Source organism: Peromyscus maniculatus, chromosome 22 (genome assembly GCF_049852395.1).
Source record: "Peromyscus maniculatus bairdii isolate BWxNUB_F1_BW_parent chromosome 22, HU_Pman_BW_mat_3.1, whole genome shotgun sequence".
NCBI classification, from domain to species: Eukaryota; Metazoa; Chordata; class Mammalia; order Rodentia; family Cricetidae; genus Peromyscus; species Peromyscus maniculatus.
The window spans coordinates 34,474,896-34,486,225 of NC_134873.1; positions in this window are offsets into that span (position 1 = coordinate 34,474,896).

Sequence of the window (11,330 nt, forward strand, 5' to 3'; positions counted from 1 at the left end):
GTTCACTGTCAAATGTATTGTTGGTCAGGTTCAAGGCCTCTGATACACCATCAATCCTCGACCTCTATTGAAACATCCTGCTGTTGCACCTAGTCATGGAGAACCTGTGGTTATGGTTCTGTAGGACCAGTTCCCTCATGCTCTCCAGCAGGTCATAGATGAGGTGGGCCAACTCAAAGTCCTGGATGTGGGCCTGGGTGGTAACTGAGTTGCTCAGTCTGGGCCTCCATCAGGACATCCCCCTCAGGCAAGGGTCAAGGCCATCTCTCCCATGCCTGTGCCTTTGGGGCCAGCTCTCTCCTTGCTGCTTCCTGTGAGGGGGTACAGTTTTCCCAGGGATGTTGAAGGTTGGGGTCAGCTCTCCAGTGCCCACACCACTGGGACCTGTTCTTCCAGTGTGGGAAGGAGAGCAGCTGTCCTGCTGAGGCAGTCTTTGAAGGATCGGACCAGCTCTCCAGTGCTCAGGTCACTGGGACCAGCTCTCCCATGGCGCTCTGTGGTAACATGGGCCACGGATATCAACACCGACCTCTGCAGATGCAATTCTTAACTTTGGGGCTTTGCTTTAATGTTTTAGTCTCAACTGGAGGCTATGTTCATCATTCAGATTGGGGTCTGAATGGGCCCAATGTTCATCTAGAACGGAGTGTGCTTGGAAGCCCTCCTCCCACCTTTCCACCTCTTCTGTTTAGATGAGCATGGAAGTTATCCAAGGAGCGGAAGAGAACTTCTGGGATCTTTCCTCCTCTCCTTTGGCTACCTCCCCATGAGTTGAAGCACAAGTCTACCCGCAGACTTCTGCCTTCTCCTTAGCTTCTTTTTCTCTGTGTAGATATTAGAAAATGCTCCAGAGATAAATAGAGAATGGACTTGTTGTGGACTTATCTAATTCTCTTCTATGTAGAGCCTTAGTGCAACCCCATTCATTTCTCATGCTTACAAGCTGTCATTCCCCACAATAGTCAAGCTCTTTTCACGCTGTGCAGTGCAGGGATCTGAGCTGGTGTCGGATGCTGGGAGGTTGGAGGTGACCGTTAGAATAGCTGGAACACAGAGCAGAAGGATGCTCATGACGGAGCCTTGGGCTGTGCTTTGTCAAAGAACTGGAGGGCAAGGGGGGGGCTTATCTAAGGAATGGATAAGCAGGGTTTGGATCAAGGAAAGAAAGAGAAAGGTGTTCTGGGAGACAGGAAAAGAATGTCCAGACTTCACCTGCTGCTGCTAGGTCAGTGAAATATGAGACTTGAGAACTAACCATTTAACTGAACAACCAGAGCCCTGCCACTGAGAGTTAGCCTCTGATTCCTAGTTTATAGGCAGTAGACTATGTTTGTTTTTCAGCCAAAGCCTCTTTTTCTCTTGTTTGAAGTCTAGGGAATGGGTAGTGCTCACGAGTGCCCATAAATGATTAAATGGCATTGAGGTCAGCAATGCTGGAATGCTTAGAGAAGTTCAGGGGCTGACACCTGTTGCCATGGTCATTTCTTTTCTCGACTCTTCTCTGGCTTCATTTACTCCTCATCCCTAAGGCAGGTTTATCATAAGCACAAGGGATTTTTGACACATTTTACTTTGCTGGAAGTCATGAAATCTTCCATCTTTCCTGTTGTTCACTGCTATATGACTGGTACATACAACAGCTGGTCCACAGAAGGCAGTGAGAGCTCCCTGAGTGTGTTATCCTAAGGTCACTGATGCAGTTTTGAAGTTTCTTTCCAGGTGGGCCAGGTGGGTTAACGAGTTAGTGATCTGTCTTTATTCTTTCTTCAAGAACAGTAATCCTTAAGCATCAAGTCTGAGCATGTCTTCACCACCAAGGGGAGGCAGTTTGCAGAACTAGAAGAGACAGTGGTCTGGTCTTCATTTTATTTAGCACATCAAGTCTTTTGCATTGTTCTAACAATTAAGTCTTTGTCTGCCGGAGACAGTTCCCCCTTGCTATGTGTCAAGCAGAAGAACAAAAATGTAAGCCATAATTATGCTTGTAGCTTCAGTGCTGGTGTTCAAGTTCATTTTCCTGGGTGACGTTATGTAACCAGAGCCTTAATGCAGCCAGGGCTCACTGGCAAGTTTTGTTCTCCTCAAGTCTTTGCAAAGTGTGATTTGACAGCTGCAAGCACCTTGCTGTGCCCTGTGATTTAAAGAGCCCAGGGCTTGTCAGATGAAGCTGCCGGCAGACAGCGCTGTCTTCGGGTTTCGTTCATAATTCCAAAGTTCAGGTGCAGGTGTCGCTCTTAATATTCCACCTTGCCTTTCCTTTTTGTCCTCTTGTGTGCCCGTGTGGGTCTTCATGTGCCTCTGGGTAGATGTGTGAACACCTGCATGCAGAAGCCAAAGGACAGCCCCACATGTTGTTTTTCAGGAACTTTTGCGCTTTATTTTTTGGTCGTATGTATGTGTTTAGTATGCATGTATGTAAGTGTGTTCCTGTGTGTGTGTGTGTGTGTGTGTGTGTGTGTGTGTGTGTGTGTGTGTGAGCACATGCCAGTGTGTGTGCATGCACAAGCCCAGGTTTGCACATTCATGTGGAAGACAGAGGTTGATGTCAAGTGTCTTCCTAATTGTTCTCCACCTTATAAATTAAAGCAGAATCTTGTTGTTGTCTGTTTTTGCTCTTTTAGGGGGCCTGCCACCCAGCTCCAAAATAAATCACACATGGAGACTTATTCTTCATTATAAATTCCCAGCCTTAGCTTGACTTGTTTCTTGTCAGCTTTACTTAACTTTAAATTAGCCTGTCTGTCTTTTGCCTCTGGGCTTTTACCTTTCTCTATTTCTCTATACCTGTCTTTCTTATTCCATTGCTGGTTGTGTAGCTGGGTGGCTGGCCCCTGATGTCCTCTGCCTTCTCTAGCTGCTTCTTTTTCTCCCAGATTCCTCCTTCTCTATATTCTCTCTGCCTGCCACCCCTGTGTAGCTGGTGTTTTTTCTCTGGGTCCCGCCAAGTCCTGCCAGTCCTGGAGCCCACTTATAAAATAAACATACAGACGCTTATATTATTTAAACTGCTTGGCCATTAGCTCAGGCCAATCATTGTCTAGTTCTTACTCTTGTATTTAGCCCATTTCTATTAATCTATATTTTGCCATGTGGCTCGTGGCTTATTGGTACCTTACATCTTCCTTGTCCTGGCGGCGGCTCCAGCAGTCTCCCCCTCTGCCTTCCTGTTCCCTCAATTCTCCTCTCTGTTAGTCCCACCTATACTTCCTGTCTGGCTACTGGCCAATCAGTGTTTATTTATACAGAGCGATATCCACAGCACCCCTGCCTGTTTCTCTCTCCTGCCTCACTATTGGCCATTCCCCTCTTTATTAGACCATCAGGTGTTTTAGACAGGCACAGTAACACAGCTTCACAGAGTCAAACACATGCAGCACAAACAAAAGTAATACACCTTAAAATAATACTCTACAACAGGATCTCTCACTTGAACTCACAGCTCTCTGATTTGGCTGGCCCAGCTTGCCAGCTTGCTCCAGAGATGCCCCATCTTGCCCTTCTGAGTGCCGGGATGCAGGTGGGTCATTTGCTGACTTGACTCTTACTTGAGTGCTGGGGATCTGAACTCTGGTCTTCGGGCTCCATGGGAAGCACTTTACCCACTGAGCCACACCCCCTTCTCACCTTGTTTTTTTTTTTTTTTTTTTTTTTTTTTGAGGCAAGACCAGGACTCACCAATTTGGCTAGGCTGGCAGTGAGTGGTCCCCCTGGGGATCCACCTGTCTCTGCCTTCCCAGTGTTAAGTAAGATTTCAAGTCTGAGCCAGCACCTTCATTTTAGTGACTGACATATCACCCAACCTTCTATTTTAGTAGAGAAGAGTTGAAGTATGATTTCTTCAAGTGGAGATAATCAGTGCGTGCTGTAGATCAGAGAGATATGGGCAAAGTGAACAATATGCCCCGCCATTGTTCACTTTAACATTTAACAGTTACTGAGTCTTTCCTACATGGAGGCCAGTATGTACTTATGGGGACATAGTGATGAGCAAAACCCAGATGTGACAAGCACCCCAAAGGACAGTTTGGTGGAGATGGCAACAGACATTAAGAGAGACCACACACACATACACACACACACACACACACACACACACACACACATCCTTCTAGACACATTGAAGGTCTTAGAGATTGGGCTCTGAAATTCCACAGTATCTTCTGTTAATTGCTTAAGACTCTGGGCTACTGGATTTCCATTCACAAATATATCAAATTGCATAAGCTGTTATGTTATATATCCACAGAACACTGGCATTCTTTGAAGGCAAGGAACAGTTATCAGTTTTCTTTAGTCTTGTTCCCTTTGGAGTGACAGTGGGTAAGTAAATGAACATCCAAATGCAACCCTCCAGCTCTACAATACATACGTCCCCTCACATCTGGTAGAGTCTAGGGTGATGCTGGTTAATGCAAATGTTAAAACTCATTTAGCTTTGTCACAAAGAGGTCACTTTGGACATTGTCACTCATGTAGTTGGAAATGCCTTTAGCCCCATTTTAATGGAATCAAGAACCATGTTTTCAATCATGTGTGTAAATATTTGATTCTTAAACTCAAATCTACTTCATAGGTCAATAGAAGTATTTTGTGAGGGGTCAAAAATCTTTGAGTTTAACAATTTTTGCTAATGTTTTGTCTATCCATCATCTATCAATCATCTATATTATCTATCTATCTATCTATCTATCTATCTATCTATCATCTATCTATCTATCTATATATCTATCTGTCATCTATCTCTCTCTTCATCATCATATCTATCTATCTATCTATCTATCTATCTATCTATCTATCTATCATCTATCTATCTATCTATCTATCTATCTATCTATCTATCTATCTATCTATCATCTGTCTATCTGCCTATCTATCCTTTATCAGTCTATCAATTATCTATCTATCTGTCTATCTGTCTATCTATCTATCTATCTATCTATCTATCTATCTATCTATCTATCTATCTACCTATCATCTGTCTATCTGCCTATCCTCTATCAGTCTATCAATTATCTATCAATCTATCTATCTATCTATCTATCTATCTATCTATCTATCTATCTATCATCTGTCTATCTACACTCTTCTATCATTTATCCTACCACCTATCTGCATCTATCTGCCCCCTTACCTATTTAATCTGTCACTTCCCCCTTTACACAGATTCCCAGACTGCCTGCATTCTGTGTCCTTCAGGTACCTACATCTGTGGTCACACTTGTGATTGCTTCAGGATCGCATAACTGAAGCTTATTTTATTTTTTCTGATGATGAAATCCAACTCACTGCCTTATATGGATGCTAGCTATAGCTTAACGTTTTAAATATTTCTTTTTAACTAGTCCTTCTGGAGGTGGAGTTATAGGTGGCTGTGAACGACCTGATACTGGTTCTGGGAGTTAAATTCAATCCCTTTTCAAGAGCAGCACAGCCCCTGCCCAGACAAGGTTTCTTTGTTTAGCCTTGGAACTCACTCTGTAGACCAGGCTGGCCTCAAACTCACAGATCTGCCTCTGCCTCCCAAGTGCTGAGATTAAAGGCGTGCTCCACTACCACCTGGCAGAGCAGTACACTCTTAACCAACACTGAGCCATCTCACTAGCCTTTCAAGTGTCAACTTTTAGGGCATGTTCTCAAACCAAGACCTCAGGTTATGTTTGTCCTCCTCATCTCTCTATTTTACACAGGCCCTGTGAACTGTAGCTGTGTGGGTAGATGAGCAGAGGTGACAACAGCTAGGGGATTTGGTTTTTATAAAATCTGGGTTTAGATTTTACTGGCTTATCTTTTTTTTTATGTATGCACACATGCACAGGAGAGTGCAGCAGTCCAGATTTTGACACTCTTGAGATGGTCCTATTAACTTTACTGAGAAAACAACACCTTTATCCATTTTCTTTTGAAAGTAATAAACGATGCCCTTTAAAGTGCTCATCAAGGTGGAGGTTAGTCTTGATGCTATTTTTGCACATAACAGAGGTTGAAGGTGTGAGAGGGGATGTGTAGCAAGAGGTGGGGTTTCCTAACTTGGGTCTGGTGGATAATTAGGGACTCCAGGGCCCAGGCCTTCATAGGCATCACCTTTGTTGGATAGAGCTAAGAGCCAGTGTAAACCGGACACCATATGCTCCAGGATGTGGCTGTGACAATATCTTAGATGTTCTCTGGTTTGGTCCATGTACTTTGTTCACATCAATGCTTGGACTCAGAGGAGCTTGGAGAACAAGGGGCACAGGGTCTGTTCCTCTGGCTAGGACCAGGGTGAACTACAATAGTTATATGGATGCCTGAGACCTCCAAAGAGCAGGAGAACTACTAGGGAATCAGGAAGGGAGTGGGGGCAATACATCATGGAATGAGCTGGAGAGATTTAAGGACATGTGCCGGTGAGCTCATGAGGAGCCCCAAGGAAGGCTTCAGGGAGCACCACGGGCTTTCGCAGAGAAACTGTGAACTGTGAGTTCTAATCAAATGCCCCTATTCACACACACAGTTCCACAGGTTTGTGCAGATGTTACACTCATGCACCCTCCACTGATATGAACAGATTCCATCACCCCAGATGTCATCTTAGTCTCGTTCCTTCCAACTTAGGCCTGTCCAAGACTGACCTGCTGTTTGTTGATATGTGTGAACAGAGTTTCCTCAGGCTTTCCTCTAAACAGAGTAAGTATTTTGGATAGTTTTGTGTCTTCTTTTGTTCATCCATGTGGTGGTGAACATCAAGGATTCATTATTTTATGATTTTGATTTATGAACAGGATCCCAATGGATGAATTCTCAGCTTCAGATGCATGGTTGGGTTGGTCTCATTTTTTTTCTTTAAAAGTAAAACTGTTTATGTTTTTACCTGATTTAGCTTATGCATGGACCTGTACATGAATGCACATGCATAGTTCCTATGCAAGCATCTTTATGTTTTTTTTTTTTTTGTGTGTGTGTGTGTGTATAAATACCAAGTGGTGGAAATCTTGGGGTGTACAGAAAGTATGTATAAAACTTTGTTAAAAACCACTAAGCTTTTTTCCAAGTTGGTTATGCGCTTGGAAGTTCCCCAGTGGTGGGAAAGAACTCCAGGGGCTGTGTCTGCCAAGACGAGGCATTGCTAATGTCTTCGCATTCTTCTTTGAACATATTTAGTTATTCTGGTGCATTGGGATTGGGATAATTTAAGCTTTCATTTCTTCAGCAAATTCCAGCCCATTGCTCAGTGCAGTGGGGACCGCAGTTGATAATAACTTCAGTACACAGAAAGGGACATGGTCGTATTTACAGTCTGAAGACCTGAGTTCAATTTCCGGCATCCACATGGTGGAAGGAAAAAGCAGAATCACCGCATTGTACTCCGGCTTCTACACGTGCACCACACCACATAGAGACAATAAAGAAATAGGTGTAAAACAATAAATAACCCATGGGAGCCCAAAAAAGCTTTCTAGTGAGATCTGAGCTTGCTTTACACAGCAGGGCTGCATTGGGGGATGGCTGGACCACATGCATGGTCACCAGGTGCCTGGGATTGTCTGCACTTGGCTGTGCTGGGGGCAGGGGGGGAGGTCTTCTGCTCCACCCCTTGGCATTCCTTTAAAAGCCCTTTATTAGAGACGGAAGGGGCTGGTGGGTTTGGATCCAGGCCCTCCCGAGCCTATTCTGTGTTTCTAACTCTCTCTCTCTCCTCTATGTTTCTATCCACATATTCCTCATTTCTCCCTGCTCAAGAGTACCCTGGGGGGGGGGGCGGAAGCTGGCCTCCCTCAATAACCTAAAGCCAAGCCAATATGGTATCAGTAGAGACTTAGTCCCTCACCCCTTTCTCATCTCCCTTCCTTCTAGTTCCACATAGCGGTTAGGCACAGCAGACCCGTTTTTTGTCAAGTAGACCTGTCCTGGATTTTTTTTTTCTTTTTTTTTTTTTTTGTCTGCTTGACATAAGATAGGGAGCCATTTGAGGGACCCTCGGTTTGAAAATACTCTAGTAGATTGGTCTGTAGGCAAGCCTGTGGGGTGTTTCATGGGCTAATGACTGATGTGGGGGAGCCCAGCCACACTGTGGAGAGTGGCACCACTGGCCTGGTGGTCCAGAACTGTATTAGCCATCAAGCTGAGGAAGCCAGAAAGCAGTGTTTCTCCACGGCTTCTGCTCTGGTTCCTGCCTCCAGGTTTCGTTTCTGCTCTACATTCCTCTTGGTGAAGGACATCAGCGTGTTTTATCCCAGCCGTAGAAACTCTAAGGTGAGACTGGAACGATGCACCTTGCCCAGCTGATCCCACTCTCCTGCCTTAGAAGCTGAGAGGCTTCCAGCTGGTATCTGACTCTAGAGTCATTCTGCGAGGTTTCTCTTGACCATGGCTTCCAGGGTACTGGTCTGAGAGAGGAGAAATCTGCTATGGGTGCCCTGCTCATTAAGCAATAATTTGAGAGCTTGGGGAGAGCGGAACATACCTCTCCCTCCCTCAAAAGAGCCTATACTCCTGCCAGTACTTGGTAGAGGCTGGGGGGGGGGCTCCTGGAGACTCACTAAACACACCAGTGCTTGCACGCTTATTGTTACTGTGTAGAAATGTTAGTTTAAATGAAAACCAGATTTTGTTTCTTCGTTGTGGCTTCATGTGCAGTGTGACTCCACACGCACTGGGGGCTCATGAAATCAGCAAAATATCAGCATTTTTATTTTTATTTTATTTTATCTTTTGTTAAAGGGTGACGTGAGCTAAATCCTTGGGAAACAATGTTAGGAATCGCTGTGCAGGGCTGACGTGGCTGAGTGAACCATGAGAAAGCATGCCTGGAAAGCATTCTGCTCAGACGGGATTGCTCAGTGGGGTCTGACAAAGCAGCTGAGATGGGACTCAGATTGTGCACCACCGTGTTGTGCTAATCTATATTCATGGGATCGAAGTTCACCCCTCAATAGGTCTGTAGCCTCACCAGCTGTGGGGGGGGGGTGTTGAGAGAGGGGCTCCGTGAAGACCCACTGGCAGGCATCCTGCCCCTATCCTAATGAGATCTCACCGTTGAGAAATGAACTAGCTATCCCTGCAATAGGGCCTGTCTTCCAGAGCTCACACTTCTGTTTCCACGGGCCTCTGTCAATGGCTGGCCACCAGGGAGAGGAGGGCAGCAACCAGCAGAGATTAGAGAGGGAAGGAGAGGTGGGGGAAGTGGAGGGATTCGATGAGTGCCGCAGAGGAATGGAAAGGGTCCCAGGATGTCCACCGAGTTGTGAATAATTTCACTGGTCTCAAAGACTTGGGTGGGGAGAGGCAGGATGGTCCGGATCAGAAGTGGAGATGGGGTGAAGGGAGGAGGGTAGATGATTGACAGGGCAGGATGCAGCAGGGAGGTGTCTGTACCTACTTCATCCCCACCCCCACCTGGCTCCTGAGTCCTGGATCCTGTGAAGCTTGTCACCCCAAGGCGCTGCTCTGTAGGAGACTGCAGCGGGACTCAGTCCTAGAAACATCAGCCCATCCTTTTTTAGCTCTTTCTGTTCATTTGATTTTTTTTTTAAAATAAGTTTTATGTGTATGAGTATTTTGCCTGCATGTATGTCTGTGCACCATGTGCTCAATGAAGCCAGATGAGGGTGTTGGATCTCATAGACTGGAGTTACAGATGGTTGTGAGTCACCATGTGGGGACTGGGGATCGAACCAGAGTCCTGTGGAAGAGGGCCAGTGCTTTTAACTGTTGAGCCACCTCTCAGGCCCCCTTCTTAGTCCTTTGATCTTAGTGAGCTGAACACGAGTTCCCTCTTCAATGAAGCACAGGTCATGATCATGATCTTAGGTGTCCTAAGAACTGAATAAAGAGAAGAGTCAGCATGCTGCGTAGGCCATGAAGCAATGGTTCCTCCAGAGAGATGGGAGGAAAGGGGATGGGAGGCTGGGAGAGGGAGCAAGTGAGGAAGTGATTGAGTCAGGAAGAGAGAGGAGAGAAGAAGGACATGAGAGATGTCATAAACACCCAACACACCCCTTCATCTTACAGACTAGGAGATGAGAACCATGCACACAACATTACTTTCCACCGAGATTTGCTCCACGCAATGTGCTTTGCGTGTGCCCCGAGATTTGCTTCACGCAATGTGCTTTGCGTGTGCCCCGCGTAACTCTGGCTGCTCTTTGCAGACCAGTTTCCCCTCCAGAGAGTGTGAGTGCTACAGCTCCTACAGTCAGGCCAAACTTTACCTCCCACTCTGCCCTGTCTACCTCTCTGCTCCTTCACCAGCGCTTTATTAGTGGGATGAACAGGAGTGGGTGGAGAAGAAGGACTCGAGGAAAGAGACATCATGTCCAACAAGGGTGCATGCTGTACAGCTTGCTGTGGTCTGGAAGACCCTCCTGGTGCCCATGCAGGTGACTATTTCAAGTCTCAGAGTGCTTGTGCCCTGAAACTTCTGCTTACGTGCTGTGAGCACTTACAGTGAACAGCTTGTGATAAGGAGAATAGACTACCTGGGACCTGCAGGTATGAACTCAGGCAACAGCATCTTTCGCGGCAGTATATGTCCATGGGTGTATTTAAATTTGAGGATGGCCTCAATAAAAAGTTGCTCCTTGTGAGAAGAAAAGGTCTGCTTTGCTATTAATGAAATGATACATTCCTATAATAAAGCTGGTTTCATATGACTGTGGACTCTGGGGGTCTAGAGGAATGTCTTTCCTTGAAAGGGAATTTTTATATTACTTGAATTTCAGAGACACTCTGGTACATCTGGGACGGTTTACTTCAGAGCACAAAGTAACAAAAATGTCTTGACTTGCTATTTATTTGTTTGTCTGCTTATATGCTGTATCTTATGCTGTGGTTCAAGTCTGTTTTCCCCAGAGCGTCAATCATAGACTATAACCCTTCCACAAGAAACTTCAGAACATGATTGCCTTTGATGTGTAATAATTCCTCTGTAGACTGTAAAGGGTCCAGCAAATGTTTGCTAAGGCCATTGCAAATCAGTTAGCATAGTCACGGGTCTTGCACTAATCTAGAATCTTACTGCAATTGAAATGTGAATAAGTCTGAGTAGGCAGTGTAAGCCATGCAATGTTATACTGTGTTCTTTCAACCTAATTAAACCAGACTCCAACTCTACGTGATACCAAGGTGATAGGAACATGGAATTCAGCAGTATGGGGCTCCCTTTCCAACAGGGAAAGGTTTCAGGGTCCTTATAAAAGTGGAATATTGTGGAAGTCTCTCCAGACCTCATCCCATAGGCATCAAGAGCCCATAGCCCCTCTCGCAAGGAAGGTATCAAGAGATCCGTGCCACTTACAGTATCCACTGGACTCTTCACCAAGACAATGAACCCTTTGGCTGTGAATGGCCTT